Source organism: Macaca fascicularis, chromosome 15 (genome assembly GCF_037993035.2).
Source record: "Macaca fascicularis isolate 582-1 chromosome 15, T2T-MFA8v1.1".
NCBI lineage: Eukaryota > Metazoa > Chordata > Mammalia > Primates > Cercopithecidae > Macaca > Macaca fascicularis.
In genome coordinates, this window is record NC_088389.1 from 114,705,837 (window position 1) to 114,721,280 (window position 15,444).

The 15,444-nt window shown below is 39.2% G+C and overlaps 1 protein-coding gene and 1 pseudogene across 1 annotated transcript in view; both read left to right on the top strand.

The window, feature by feature from the left end:
• Positions 1 to 15,444, top strand: part of RMI1 (RecQ mediated genome instability 1) — a 640,651-nt gene that overhangs the window by 101,530 nt on the left and 523,677 nt on the right. The gene's annotated exons all lie outside the window — the stretch shown is intronic.
• LOC141408680 (non-histone chromosomal protein HMG-17 pseudogene) lies at positions 460 to 2,945 on the top strand (annotated as a pseudogene).

Consider the following 15,444-nt stretch of genomic DNA (forward strand, 5'->3'; position numbering starts at 1 on the left):
TAAAACCACAATATATCAAAAATTGTGGAATGAAAGTAAAGGAGAGCTTACAGGGAAATGTAAAGCATTAAATGCTCACATTAAGAAAGAAGATCTCAAATTAGTTCATTTAGGCTTCTACCTGGAACAAAATAAATCCAATGCAAGCACAAGGAAGAGGATTAAAAAGTTAAAAGCAACAATCAATGAAACGGAAAAAAGAAAAATAATAGAGAAAATTAGTGAAACAAAGAGGTCGTTCCCTTTAAGAGATCAATAAGATTGATAAGTCTCCATCAACACTAAAAAAGAAGATCAATAAAATGGATAAACCTGACATGGTTTGGATTTGTGTCCCCGCTTAAATCTCATGTAGAATTGTAATCCCCATGTGTTGGAGGAGGAGCCTGGTGGGAGGTGATTAGATCAAGAGAGTGGATTTCGTCCTTGCTGTTCTTGTGATAGTGAGTGAGTTCGCAAGAGATCTGCTTGTTTGAAAGTGTGTGGTGGCCGGGCGCGGTGGCTCACGCCTGTAATCCCAGCACTTTGGGAGGCCGAGGCGGGCGGATCACAAGGTCAGGAGATCGAGACCACGGTGAAACCCCGTCTCTACTAAAAATACAAAAAATTAGCCGGGCGCGGTTGTGGGCGCCTGTAGTCCCAGCTACTCGGGAGGCTGAGGCAGGAGAATGGCGTGAACCCGGGAGGCGGAGCTTGCAGTGAGCCGAGATCGCGCCACTGCACTCCAGCCTGGGCGACAGAGCGAGACTCCGTCTCAAAAAAAAAAAAAAAAAAAAGATGGCTTATAGCCAAAATACAGGCAATAACAAATGCTAGAGAGGATGCGGGGAAAAGGGAACCCGCATACAGTGTTGGTGGGAATGTAAATTAGTATAGTCACTGTGGAAAAGTTGGAGGTTCCTCAAAAAACTAAAAATTGAGCTACCATATAATCCAGCAATCCCACTGCTGGGTGTATACCAGAAGTGTATACCCAGAAGAAAAGAAATCAGTATATCAAAGAGATATCTGCAATTCCATGTTTGTTGCAGCACTGTTTACAATAGCCAAGATTTGAAAGCAACCTAAGTTTCCATCAACAGATGAATGGATAAAGAAAATGTGGTACATATACACAATGGAGTACTAGCCATTAAAAAAATGAGATCCTGTCATTTGCAACAACATGGATACAACTGGAGGTCATTATGCTTAGTGAAATAAGCCTGGCACAGAAAGACAAACATTGCATGTTCTCACTTATTTGTGGCATCTGAAAATCAAAACAATTGAACACATGGAGATAGAGAGTAGAAGGATGGTGACCAGAGGCTGGGAAGGGTAGTGAGGGGTTGGGGGCAGGTGGGGATGGCTAATGGATACAAAAAGTACTTTGAAAGAATGAATGAATAATACCTAGTATTTTATAGCACAACAAGATGACTATCGTCGAAATAATTCAATTGCACATTTAAAAATAATGAAAAGAGTAAAATTGGATTGTCTTTCACACAAAGGATAAATGCTTGAGGAAATGGATACCCCATTTTCCATGATGTGATTATTATGCATTGTGTGCCTGTAGCAAAATATCTGATGTACCCCATAAATAAATACACCTACTATGTACCAACAAAAATAAAAATTAAAAAAAAAAAAAGGGAAGGAGAAGAGGCGGCAACAATTTCTAGACTGGCCAAAGCCAGCATACCGCCTACGTCCTACCACCACCATGCCCAAGAGGAAGGCTGAAGGGGTTGCTAAAGGAGATAAAGCCAAGGTGAAGGACGAACCACAGAGATCTGCGAGGTTGTCTGCTAAACCTGCTCCTCCAAAGCCAGAGCCCAAGCCTAAAAAGGCCCCTGCAATAAAGGGAGAAAAGATACCCAAAGGGAAAGAGGGAAAAGCTGATGCTGGCAACGAGGGGAATAAGCTTGCAGAAAATGGAGACGCTAAACAGAGCAGGCCCAGAAAGCTGAAGGCGCTGGAGATGCCAAGTGAAGTGTATTCATTTTTGATAACTGTACTTCTGGTGACTGTACAGTTTGAAATACTATTTTTTAAAATCAAGTTTTATAAAAATGCAGAATTTTGTTTTACTTTTTTTTTTTTTTTTCCCTTAAGCTATGTTGTTAGCACACAGAACACTTCATTGTTGTTTTTGGGGGACGGGGCATGTGTCACTAATAGAATGTCTCGGAAGCTGGATTGATGAGGGCGGGAAACACCTTTCCTTTCTGGTTTTGAGAGGCCTCCTCTGGGCTCCAAGGGAGGGATTCCCTGACTTTGACACACATGGCCACCTTGGCACAAAAGCCTTGTGGTATGAAAAACAAATTTGTTTTTATGTCCTCTTCTCCCTTTCCACCTTTCAGCATAGACTTAACTCCCTTAAACCCAGACATCTGTTGGGACCTGACCCCAAATAATTGGTTACCAATGTGTCAGGCAATCTGGACTTTCCAGTGATGCCACTGAGATGGCACCCTTCAAAAGAGCAGTGGTTCCATTTCTAGACTGTGGATCTTCGGATAAATTCTGCCATTTTCATTTCATTTCTTGAGAGTCAAGGTCGGCTCCTGAAAAGTTGTTAAACAACATGCTAAATGTGAAATGTCAATCCTCACTCTAAACCTCTAAAGTTTCCCTGTTCAGAGCATCAGATGAAGACTTCATTTTTTTTTTTTTTTTTTTTTTTTGAGACAGGGTCTCACTCTGTCACCCAGACTGGAGTGCAGTGGCGCAATCTCGACCTCTGCCTCCCAGGCTCAAGTGATCCTCCTACCTCAGCCTCCTGGGTAGCTGGGATTACAGGTGCGCACCACTACCGCCAGGCTAATTCATTGGGTTTTATAGTGGGTTTCCATCTTTTGGTAGTCTATTGAAGAAGGGAGTTTGAAAATTGTTGTATATCCTTAATGATTGTCTGCCCATGTCCTGCCTGAAATACCACGATTATTTGTGAAAAGAATCTTTAATAAAGCTGGATACAGTTTGGCTTGCAAAAAAATTTAAAAAAAAGAAAAATGGGACATTCCCCCCACTTTGTCTGAGTATTAGGAGTCTCCTGTACCATTCTTAACCAAAATTTGAAGGCTTCTCCTGGAGTTGTCTGTGTTTATTTCCTGGTACCTACTTCTGGGTTTTGGCCTGCCTTGTATCACGGACAAGGCTGAGTGATACTCGTGGAAAAACAGGAACTGGTCTACCCGTCCTCCCACTGGTCTGCTACTGTTTACTTTTCTGATTCCTCAAATAGCTTCTCCAGGCATTACTTCCAGGTTGTATATTTTCACTGAGTGGGTGAAACAGAGTAGAGCGGGCTTACTCAATTTTACCTGGAGCTGGCACTCCTTTTTTTTTTTTTTTTTTTTGAGACGGAGTCTCGCTCTGTCACGGAGGCTGGAGCGCAGTCGCGAGATCTCGGCTCACTGCAAGCTCCGCCTCCCGGGTTCACGCCATTCTCCTACCTCAGCCTCCCGAGTAGGTGGGATTACAGGCTCCCGCCACCCGGCCTAGCTACATTTTTTTTTTTTTTGTATTTTTAGTAGAGACAGGGTTTCACCGTGTTAGCCAGGATGGTCTCGATTTCCTGACCTTCTGTTCCGCCCGCCTCAGCCTCCCAAAGTGCTGGGATCACAGACATGAGCCACCACGCCGGGCCGGAACTGGTACCCTTATATGTAACTCTTTAGTTTTGTCTTCGAGGTTCCAAGGTAGGTAATTCACGATCACAGCAGTCTTTGTGGTAAACATATGAATACTTGTGACCTATTGGTTTTATTCCAGTGGTAATGGAAGCCTGGACTGTTACAGAAGAAACTCAGAAAGGAGGTAACACTTACCCTTCCCCAAAAGCATTTGCACTCTTACAATTTACCTGCCAGTGATGGCTTCTGTGGACAGTATTGTGAATCTTGGGGTACTGATCCCAAACAAAATTGGGAATTTGGTTAAATGCATCATGGAGAACACACTTCCTTCCACAGCCTTTGCCAACCTCATGACACTTTATGCACTTCCTCGTGCAGAAGGATTTCTGTATCCCTTTATTCCTGGAATGGGTATATAGGGTCTAATCACTTTATCAACTATGATTAGAGTGCTGTATTGAGATGATTGTTGTGTCTAAGCTCAGAGGGAAATTGGGCTGGGTTCCATTAGTGATCTGTTATGGTCTAGATAAAAATCAGTGGCAGGAGTGTGCTGTTGTATTATTTGCCAGTGTTCCTCTTCTTATATCAAAATTGTATACAAAGAGATTTGCTATTGTCTGGTACAGTTTTTGTGTGAATTTAAGGTAATTGGCCTCCCTTACCTCATATCCCTTCTACTGTCGTTCTCTCTAGTTGTGAACTAAAGGCTTGATCATCTGTTAAAGTAATTTCCGGGATCAGTGAGCAGCTGTAGGAAGCTTTTAGGGAGAGGTAAGTGGTGGGTGTGAGTAGGCAGACTTTCCTTGAATCCTCTCATGCTGTCTTGTACGTCTAGTAAGGCCAGTCATATCCATCTGGATATAATATAATAACATGGGAACTTTTCCCGATTGGAAGAGGGGATGGACAGGCTTAAAGGGCAGGCCAGGCAAATGACATGATGTCAGCTTTTAGGTAGAGTTTCTTCGCAGGGTCAGTTGTTGTTGTTTCTTCTTTCCTGCAAAAGTCACTCCATCGAAAAGGACCCACTACTAGCAAATACAACCCCAAGAGCCCTTGGCCTCCATGCAGGCAGGAAAGGGCATCTGACTAGGAAGAGCCTAGCTGACCTGGACATTTGTGAGCTAGCTTGGAAGAGCTTGGAAGGGCTGTGGGTTTTGGAATAACATCCACTTGGCTTTGAATTGTGAACTTACAATTTACTCATTGTAAGACTGAGGGTAAATTGGTATTCTTTTGAGCCTGTTCCCTCATCTGTAAAATAGAATAATAATGTTTACCCATTTCCCTCTCTGTAGGGTAACTGTGAAAGCTAACAGACATAATCCGAAGAAGAAAATGATTGGCATTGCTGTAGGTCCTCAGCAAATGTTAGTTCTTTAATATTCTTAGATTGCGTTGTGGGTAGCAGGCAATCACTGCTTACCTTGGCTCTTCTGTCTAGGGTGGGTGGAGGCAGGGATAAAATCATGGGAGGTCACATTGAGTTGAAAGTCTTGACCTTTCTTGGATGGGTAAAGAAGTCATCATGTTTTTCATGCTGAAAATAAATTAGTCCCTCAAGTCAAATGTTACCAGAGCTAATAATGAGATACCTTTTTATAGCAACTACCATGACATTCAGAACAGTTTTTAATTGTGAGTCTCTTTCTTTAAAATAAAAAGTTCACATGAGCAAATGCTAATATTTTAAGAAAATTCTTAGAGGGACTTTAATTGACACATGTAAATGCTGTTGTTCAATTTGCATTTAAATAGACATTCTAAACATTTTCTTTTAAATGGGCTTTATTTCTATCTTGTAAAACTAAAAATTGATTTTTTCTTTTTAGCAAACTGGGTGCCTGGTAAGGTTCATGGTTAAGAGATGTGGTGCAGCTGTTCTTTTATCTCCTACTCAGAGTGGAAATAGCCTTACCAGAGCAAGGCATAAGTGAACAATAGAAGCAATATTTTTAAAAAATGTGCCTCTGCAAAGGATTGATCAGTGGCTTAAAAAAGATTGACATCAGCGTGACATTCTCTCCATCAATGCACAAGGCCGCACAGAAAAATCTTCCCTATTTACAAGCACAGTCAACCTTTCATCTCTCATTTCCCATGAAGACCGCAGTGACCCTCTTAAAATACACTGCGGAGGTGAGCTTTTTTTTCTCCCTTTCCTCCTCCTATATTGGAATAGGAGACTTCTCTGAAAAAGCCTCTAATAGTGGAGTTTTGGGAGATGGAATTCTCATCTGGAATTTATTACCAAAGTAATTTTTTTTTTTTTTTTTTGTGAGACAGAATCTTACTTTGTTGCTCAGGCTGGAGTACAGTGGCGCGATCATGGCTCCCTGCAACCTCCACCTCCCTTTTTCAAACGATTCTCCTGCCTCAGCCTCCTGAGTAGCTGGGATTACAGGCATGTGCTACCACGCCCGGCTAATTTTTTTTGTATTTTTAGTAGAGACAAGGTTTCACCATATCGACCAGGCTGGTCTTGAACTCCCAATCTCAGGTGATCCGCCTGCCTCGGCCTCCCAAAGTTCTGGGGTTACAGGTGTGTGTCACCGTGCCCAGCCAGCAAAGTAATCCTTGAACGGGTGTTTGGTACATTTCCCCAGGTTCCTGAGAAGGAGAATCACAGGATGGAGCTTAGAATTTATTGAGGTCCCTTATTTAAGTCTCACTTTAGGTCTGTGGCAGGAAAGACTAGGGACTCACCCAAATCCTTGTTCTGCTCTTCATTCTGGGCTAGACTATGTACCCTTTGTACAGTTAGGTTTGGTCACATGCCCGAGTTTTATTCAAAATTGATACGTACCACCTCCAGCTTGGTTCATAAAAACCTCCCACATGTACCTTGCTTTTTTCTCCTTCTGGCTGGTTGGAATGATGTGATTCCCAGGGCAACCTTGGAAGCCACTTGTTGAAGATGTTATGACCCTACCAGCTTAAGTTCCTGGAATGACTATTCTGCCAACTTATTCACTTGCTCAGCACCGTTTCCATGAACAAGAAATAAACTTCTATTGAATCTGGGCCGTTATACATTTTTTTTTTCATTTGCTATAGCAGGTAGCCTATCCTTATAAAATAAATAATAAAACCTCCCTTATAGTAATATTTTGGCTTACTATGTATTTTAACAGTGCTATGAGTTCTGCTGACATAGGACCAACACTCCTTTAAGTGCTTGGTGTAACACTTAATCCTCATACATCCCCTTCTCTGGGAATCTGAGGCCTAGGTTATTGTGCGGTGATTCTAAAGTAGATTTTACTCAGAATGTCTGGTATTCTCATCCTTCTAGATTACTTCAAGAACCTTTCTTTTTTTGAAAACAGTCACAATATATTCAACCATTCATTCATTTGACCATTTGATGAATAAATCATCCATTCATTTGATGATCTGTTCTCAAAAATGTTCCAGACGTGAAAGGCAGTTTACAAGATGAATAAAATACAACAAAATGGCCTATGAAAACTGGAGTGAAATAAGAAAGGAAAACAAGAATAGAATCAACAAAATGGAGCCAGGAACATAGCTAACACACAGAAGAGTTTATCTCGTTTACCCCTGCTCTCTCTGACATCTTTCTGAAGCTGCTCCTGACTGCTGCTTCTCACCTCTTCTCCATAAATCCTAATTTCTTGGAAGATCAGTTTTTTAAACATTTCCTGATGGTCCTGATTTGTCCTTTGCTCCTATGGGATGTTTGGTGGCTTCTCATCCTTTTAAACTTCATTTAGGCACTTGGATAATTTGGTCTGGGAAGACTTAACCCTAGAAGTCTTTTTTCTTATCACTCATAATACTTTTTTTTTTTTCGTATACTACACTTATTTGCCATTTATAGTGATTCTTTTTTTCCCATTTCCCTGCCCCTTTTTGGTTATAGTTATTCTCTTGTGAGTTTTTCTGTGCCACTCTATTACTAATTCTCCCTCCCTCCCTTCCTTCCTTCCTTTTTTTTGAGACGGAGTTTTACTCTTGTTGTCCAGGCTAGAGTGCAGTGGCGCGATCTCAGCTCACTGCAACCTCTGCCTCCTGGGTTCAAGTGATTCTCCTGCCTCATCCTCCTGAGTAGCTGGGATTACAGGCAGTTGCTACCATGCCCAACTGATTTTTTGCATTTTTAGTAGAGACAGGGTCTCACCATTTGGTCAGGCTGGTCTCGAACTCCTGACCTCAGGTGTTCCACCTGCTTCAGTTTCCCAAAGTGCTGGGATTATAGGCATGAGCTACCACACCCGACCTACTGATTTTTCTTTTTCTTTCTTTTTTTATTAAAAAAAAATTTTTTTGGGGGGGGCTTCTTTTTAAAATTGATGTACAGGTATTCTTTGTGTATGAACAGTATTAATCCTGTTTTTAATTTACGTTACAGATATTTTTCCCAATCTGCCTCTTGTCTTTTGAAAATATGCATGCAAGTTATATTACTTTGCACTCTCTAAAAAATGTCAACATATACTTTTTATTTGTACATGTAATACCTTATACATTCTTATAAAAAGTCAAAGGGTGTAAATAATATAAAGAAGATATCTCCTTTTTAACCTTTCCTCCTGTGAGGTCATTTCACTTCCCTCTTTGGTTAAAAAAAACACTGTATCTATCAGTTTGGTATGTATCCTTTGAGATATTTAATTTTCTACACAGTTACATTTGAATGCTCATGTAGAATCACACACACATATATATATATATATATATATATATATATGCACAAATGATCATGCTGTAAATAGTATTCTGTAAGTTACTTTTTTCACTTAAGTGTACATTTGGAGAATTTTCCATTTTAGCAGGGTCTAAATCTACCAAAAAATTGCTATTTGAGATTCTGTTATATTGATATTTGAAGTTTATTTAACCATTCCTTTCTTTACAGACATACATATTGTTTGACTTTTTGTTATTACAAATAATACTGCAGCAAAATTCCTTATTCCACTTTGAACATTTGTGGAAGCATTTCAAAATTGCCAGCTATTTTAAACCTTTAAAAATTTTTCATAATCTGATGGGTAAAGAAAGTGTTATTCATTTGTTCTCTCAATGTACATTTCATTGATTCCGAGTAAGAGTGAGCATTTTTCATATATTTACTAAGCCATTTGTATCTTTTATATTCTGGAATATTCACTTATTTTTGGAACAATAATCTTTTGCTATACATGTTACCCCTCACCTTCCATAATCCCTTTATTTACCTAAACTGGAAACCTCTACTGGGGCAGAAAGAGTGGGGGAATGGGGCTTCTTCTTACGACTGTTTCGGGCACTATCGTGTGCTGATAATTTGGGCCTCAGGTAGGAATTCTGACCTTTGTACAGCAATTACCTATACATGTTATTTTTAATAAACTTTTAGGTTTGGGGGTACATGTGAAAATTTGTTACATAGGTAAACGTGTCACAGGAGTTTGTTGTATATACTATTTCATCACCCGGGTGATGAAATAGTTATCTTTTCTGCTCCTCTTCTACCTTCCCACCCTCCCCCATCAAGTAGACCCCAGTGTCTGTTGTTTCCTTCTTTGTGTGCATGTGTTCTTATCATTTAGCTCCCACTTATAAGTGAGAACATGCAGTATTTGGTTTTCTGTTCCTGCGTTAGTTTGCGAAGGATGGTAGCCTCCAGCTCCATCCATGTTACCACAAAAGACATGATCTTATCTTTTTTATGGATGCATAATATTCCATGGTGTGTATGTACCATATTTTCTTTATCCAATCTGTCATTGATGGGCATTTAGGTTGATTCCATGTCTTTGCTCTTGTTAATAGTGCTGCAGTGAACATTTGCATGCATGTGCCTTTATGGCAGAATGCTTTATATTCCTGGGGGATACACCCAGTAATGGGATTGCTGGATCAACTGCTTTTAGCTCTTTGAGGTATCACCATACTGCTTTCCACAATGGTTGAACTAATTTACACTCCAACCAACAGTGTATAAGCATTCCTTTTTCTCTGGAACAATTCCAGCATCTGTTATTTGTGACTTTTTAATAATAGCCATTCTGACTGGTGTGAGATGATATCTCATTGTTGTTTTCATTTGCATTTCTCTAGTAATTAGTGATATTGAGCTTTTTTTCATATCCTTGTTGGTTGCATGCATGTCTTCTTTTGAGAAGTGTCTGTTCATGCCCTTTGCCCACTTTTTAATGGGATTGCTTTTCTCTTGCAAATTTGTTTAAGTTCCTTATAGATGCTGGGTATTAGACCTTCATCAGATGCATACTTTGCATATATTTTCTTCCATTCTGTAGGTTGTTTACTTTGTTGCTGGTTTCTTTTGCTGTGCAGAAACTCTTAAGTTTAATTAGATCCCACTTGAATAGAGAGTCTTTTCTCCATTGCTTGTTTTTGTCAGCTTTGTTGCAGATTAGATGGTTATAGATGTGAGGCTTATTTCTGGGCTCTCTATTCTGTTCCATTGGTCTATGTGTCTGTTTTTGTACTCGTAACATGCTGTTTTGGTTACTGTAGCCTTGTAGCATAGTTTGAAGTCGGGTAATGTGATGCCTGCAGCTTTGTTCTTTTTGCCTAGAATTGCTTTGACTATTTGGGCTCTTTTTTGGTTCCATATAAATTTTAAAATAGCTTTTTTTTTTTTTTTTTTTTTTAAATAGTTCTGTGAAGAATGGACTTGTTTGATAGCACTGAATCTATAAATTGCTTTGGGCAGTATAGCCATTTTAATAATATTGATTCTTCCTATCCATGAGCATGGGATTTTTCATTTTTTGTGTCTTTGATTTCTTTGGACAGTGTTTTGTAATTCTCATGGTAGAGCTCTTTCACGTCTCTGGTTAGTTGTATTCCTAGGTTGTTTTTGTTTGTTTTTGTTTGCTTGTTTTGTGCGCATGTATATGTGTGTGTGTGTGTGTGTGTGTGTGTGTGTGTGTGTGTGGCAATTGTGAATGGGATTGCCTTTCTGATTTGGCTCTTGGTTTGGCTTGTTGGTGTACAGGAATGCTAGTGATATTTATACATTGATTTTATATCCTGCAACTTTGCTGAAGTTGTTTATCAGCCGAAAGAGCTTTTGGGCAGAGACTATGGGGGTTTTCTAGGTATGGAATCATGTTGTCTGTGAACAGAGATAGTTTGACTTCCTCTCTTCTATTTGGATGCATTTTATTTCTTTCTCTTGCCTGATTGCTCTAGCTAGGACTTGAATAGAAGTGATGAGGGAAGCCATCATGTTATAAATGTTTTCTCCCTGTTTCTCATTTGTCCTAAAAACTTGGTTTATGGTGTCTTTTATGGTTAAATTTTTCTGTTTTTGGAAGCAAGTCTACCAGTCTTTCATTTTTTTTCACACTTGGCCTAAGAAAATCTTCCTTGCCACAAGCTTACAAATATATTCTCCTAGTTTCCTTCTGCATAAAAATGCATGCATGAGGCGAACAATCATTTGAGCCTTTAGTGCATTGTAATCTTTTTGCTGGTGGAGGATCTTGCTTCAGTGTTGATGGCTGCTGACAGATCAGGGTAGTGGTTGCTGAAGGTTGGGGTGGCTGTGGCAACTTCTTAAAATAACAATGAAGTTTACTGCATCAATTTGCTCTTTCTTTCACGAAAGATTTCTCTGCAGCATGCAATTCTGTTTGATAACATTTCACTCACAGTAGAAATTCTTTCAAAATTGGAGTCAATCCTCTCAAACCCTGCTGCTGCTTTATCAACTAAGTTTATGTAATATTCTCAATTATTTGTTGTCATTTCAACAATGTTCACAGCACCTTTATCATTCCATCTCGAGAAAGTACTTTCTTTGCTTATCCAAAGAAGTGAGCCTTCATCCTTTCAAGTTTTATTGTAAGGTTTCAGCAATTTAGTTACATCTTCAGGCTCCTCTTCTAATTCTAGTTCTCTTGCTGTTTCTACTACATATGCAGTTCCTTCCTACATTGAGGCCTTGAATCCCTCAATGTCATCCATGAGGGTTGGAATGAACTTTCTCCAAACTCCTGTTAATGTTCATATTTTGACCTCCTCCCTTGAATCACGAATGTTCTTAATGGCATTGAGAATGGTGAATCCTTTCCAGAAAGTTTTCAATTTACTTTGCTCAGATCCATCAGAGGAATCACTATCTAAGGCCACTAGAGCCTTATGAAATATATTTTTTAAAAAGACTTGAAAGTAAAAATTACTCTTTGATCCATGGGCCACAGAATAGATGTGGTGTTTGCAGGCATGAAAACATTAATCTCTTTATGCATCTGTATCAGAGCTCTTGGGTGACCAGGTGCATTGCCAATAAGCCAAAATATTTTGAAAATAATCTTTTTTTTTTTTTTTTTTTTCCTGAGGAGCAGGTCTCAACAGTGGGCTTTAAATATTTAGTAAACCATGATGTCAACAGATGTGCTGTCATCTGGGCTTTGTTGTTCCATTTATAGAGCACAGGCAGAGCAGATCTAGCATAATTGTTTTATTTTATTTATTTATTTATTTTTTGAGCCGGAGTTTCACTTGTTGCCCAGGCTGGAATACAATGGTGCCATCTTGGCTCACTGCAACCTCCGCCTCCTGGGTTCAAGTGATTCTCCTGCCCCAGCTTCCTGAGTAGCTGGGATTACAGGCGCCTGCCACCATGCCCAGCTAATTTTTGTATTTTTAGTAGAGACGGGTTTTACCACGTTGGCCAGGCTGGTCTTGGATTCCTAACCCCAGGTGATCCACCCGCCTCAGCCTCCCAAAGCGCTGGGATTACAGGCATAAGCCACCGCGCCTGGCCAATTTAGCATAATTCTTAAGGGCCCTAGGATTTTGGGATGGTAAATGAGCATTGGCTTCAACTTTAAGTCACTGGTGGCATGATTCTCTAACAAGAGGGTCAGCCTGTCCTTCGAACCTTTGAAGCCAGTCCTTGACTTCCCCTCTCTAGTTATGAAAGTCCTAGATCGCATCTTCCAATAGAAGACTGTTTTGTCTACTTTGAAAATCTGTTGTTTAGTGTAGCCACCTTCATCAGTGATCTTAGCTAGATCTTCTGGATAACTTGCTGCAGCTTCTCCATCAGCACTTGCTGCCTCACCTTGCACTTTTTTGTTTTTTACACCCACTCCCCACCTTGTACTTTTATGTTATGGAAATGGCTTCTTTCCTTAAATCTCATGAACCCAACATCTGCTGAATTCCTACTTTTCTACTGCAGCTTCCTCACCTTTCTCAGCATTCATAGTATTGAAGAGAGTTAGGGCCTTTCTCTGCATTAGGCTTTGGCTTAAGGAAATATTGTGTCTGGTTTGATTTTCTATAGAAACCACTACAGCTTTCTCCATATCAGCAATAAGGCTGTTTTGCTTTCCTATCATTTGTGTGCTATCACTGAAACAGCACTTTTAATTTCCTTCAATAACTTTTCTTTTGCATTCACAACTTGGGCAACTGTTTGGTACAAGAGACTAGCTTTCAATTTCTTTTGGTTTTTGACACGCTAACCTCAGTCAGCTTAATTATTTTTAGCTTTTGATTTCAAGTGAGAGACGTGCAACTCTTCCTTTCACTTGAACTTAGAGACAATTGCAAGATTACAAATTGTCTGAATTTCAATATTATTGTGTCTCAGGGGAAAGGGAGGCTCAAGGAGAGAGGGAGAGAGAAGAGGAGAAGGCTGGTTGGTGGAGCAGTCTGAACACACAGTTCGTAGTCTTATATGGGTGTCATTTGTGGTGCCCCAAACCAATTACAATAGTAACAGCAAAGATCATGGGCCACAGATCACTATAACAGATCTAATAATAAAAAAGTTTGAAATATTGTGAGAATTACCAAAATGTGACACAGAGACATGAAGTGAGCACATGCTGTTGGAAAAATGGCGCCAATAGGTTTGTTTAATGAAGGGTTGCTGCAAAACTATAATTTATAAAAAAATGCAGTACCTGCAAAGTGCAATAGAGTGAAATGCAATAAAATGAGGTATGGGGCGGGTGCAGGAGGATCACTTGATCCTAGGAGTTTGAGAGCAATATTGGCAACATAGTGAGACCCCATCTTAACAAAAAAATAAAAAATTAGCAGGGCACAGTGGCACACACCTATGGTCCCAGCTACTCAGGAGGAGGATTGCTTGAACCTAGGAAGTTGAGGCTGCACTGAGCCATGATTGCAACCCTGCACACCAGCCTGGGTGACAGAGTGAGACTCTGTCTCAAAAAAAAAAAAAAAAAAAAAAGAGGTATACCTGTATATATGTTTATAATACTGACATCTTTAATACAATCATCGATAAAATAATTTCTTTATGTTTGATATTAGATAACAGCCTAATTTTTCTTCTATTTATTTATTTATTTTTGAGACAGAGTCTTGCTCTGGAGTGCAGTGCCGTGATCCCAGCTCACTGCAACCTCCGCCTCCCAGGTTCAAGCCATTGTGCTATCTCAGCCTCTTGAGTAGCTGGGACTATAGGCATGCACCACCATGCCTGGCTAATTTTTTTGTGTATTTTTTGTAGAGATGGGGTTTCAACATGTTGCCCAGGCTGGGAGGACTTTTATGTTCTTACCCATCAGTCTATTTGTCTCTTTATCAGTAAGTAGCATACTGTTTTAATTACCGTAGTTTTATAGTATGTTTTCACACAAGGGAGAGCAAGATGAATTTTAAAATCAGTTGGTCATAGTCTACAAAAACTATTGTTGAGATTTTGAGAATTGCCTGAATTTATGTAGATTAATTTTTTTGAGAATGAACATTCTAATATGGAGGTTTCTCAATTGGGAGTATGATATAAACAGGTAAAATAAAACTTGTACACAAATAATTGCATTCTTTAGCAAAAAAAGTGCAGAAGACTATATATTATGCAACCTTTTGTGGGAAAAGAAAAATAAATAAAAAATATATATTCATATTTGTTTCTAAATGCATAAAGAAACTCCAGAAGGATTATAAGAAATTAATAAGAATGATTACCTGTTGGAGTGGTGATGGGAACAGGGTGAGTATGCCACTTTTCACTTTATGTTTTTGTATATTGTTTGTATCTTTTAAAAATTCATACATAATGGTCATATATACTTATGGAATATATGTAATATTTTGATACATGCATACAATGTGTAATGATCAAAGGGTAATTGAAATCTCCATCGCCTCAAGCATTTATAATTTCTTTGTGTTGGGAATATTCCTAATTTTATCCTCTAGCTATTTGAAATATAGAAGAAATATATAGTAAATTATAGTCACCGTACTGTGCTCTTGAATACTAGAACTTACTCCTTTTATCTAACTATATTTTCGTACCCATTTACCAACATCTCTTCATCCTTCCTTCTCCTTCCTTTCCAGCCTCCAGTACCTACCATTCTAATCTCCACCACCATGAGATTGACTTTTTAAGCTCTCGCATATGAGTGAGAACATGCAATATTTATCCTTCTATGCTGGCTTATTTCACTTAACATAATATCCTCCAATTTCATTCATCTTGCTGCAAATGATGGCATTTCATTTCTTTTATGGCTGAATAATATTCCATTGTGTATCTGTACCTAATTTTCTTTATACATTCGTTGATGGATACTTGGGTTGATTCCATTATCTTGGCTATTGTAAATCGTGCTGTAATAAATATGGGAGTGCAGATATCTCTTTGATATACTAATTTCCTCTCTTTTGCATATATACCCAGCAGTGGGATTGCATTCTCCTTTTAGTTTTTTTGAGGAACCTCCAAACTGTTTTCATAGTTGATGTACTGATTGACATTCCCATGAACAGTGTATAGGAATTCCTTTTCTCCACATTGTCGCCAGCATTTGTTATTTTCTGTCTTTATGGTAAT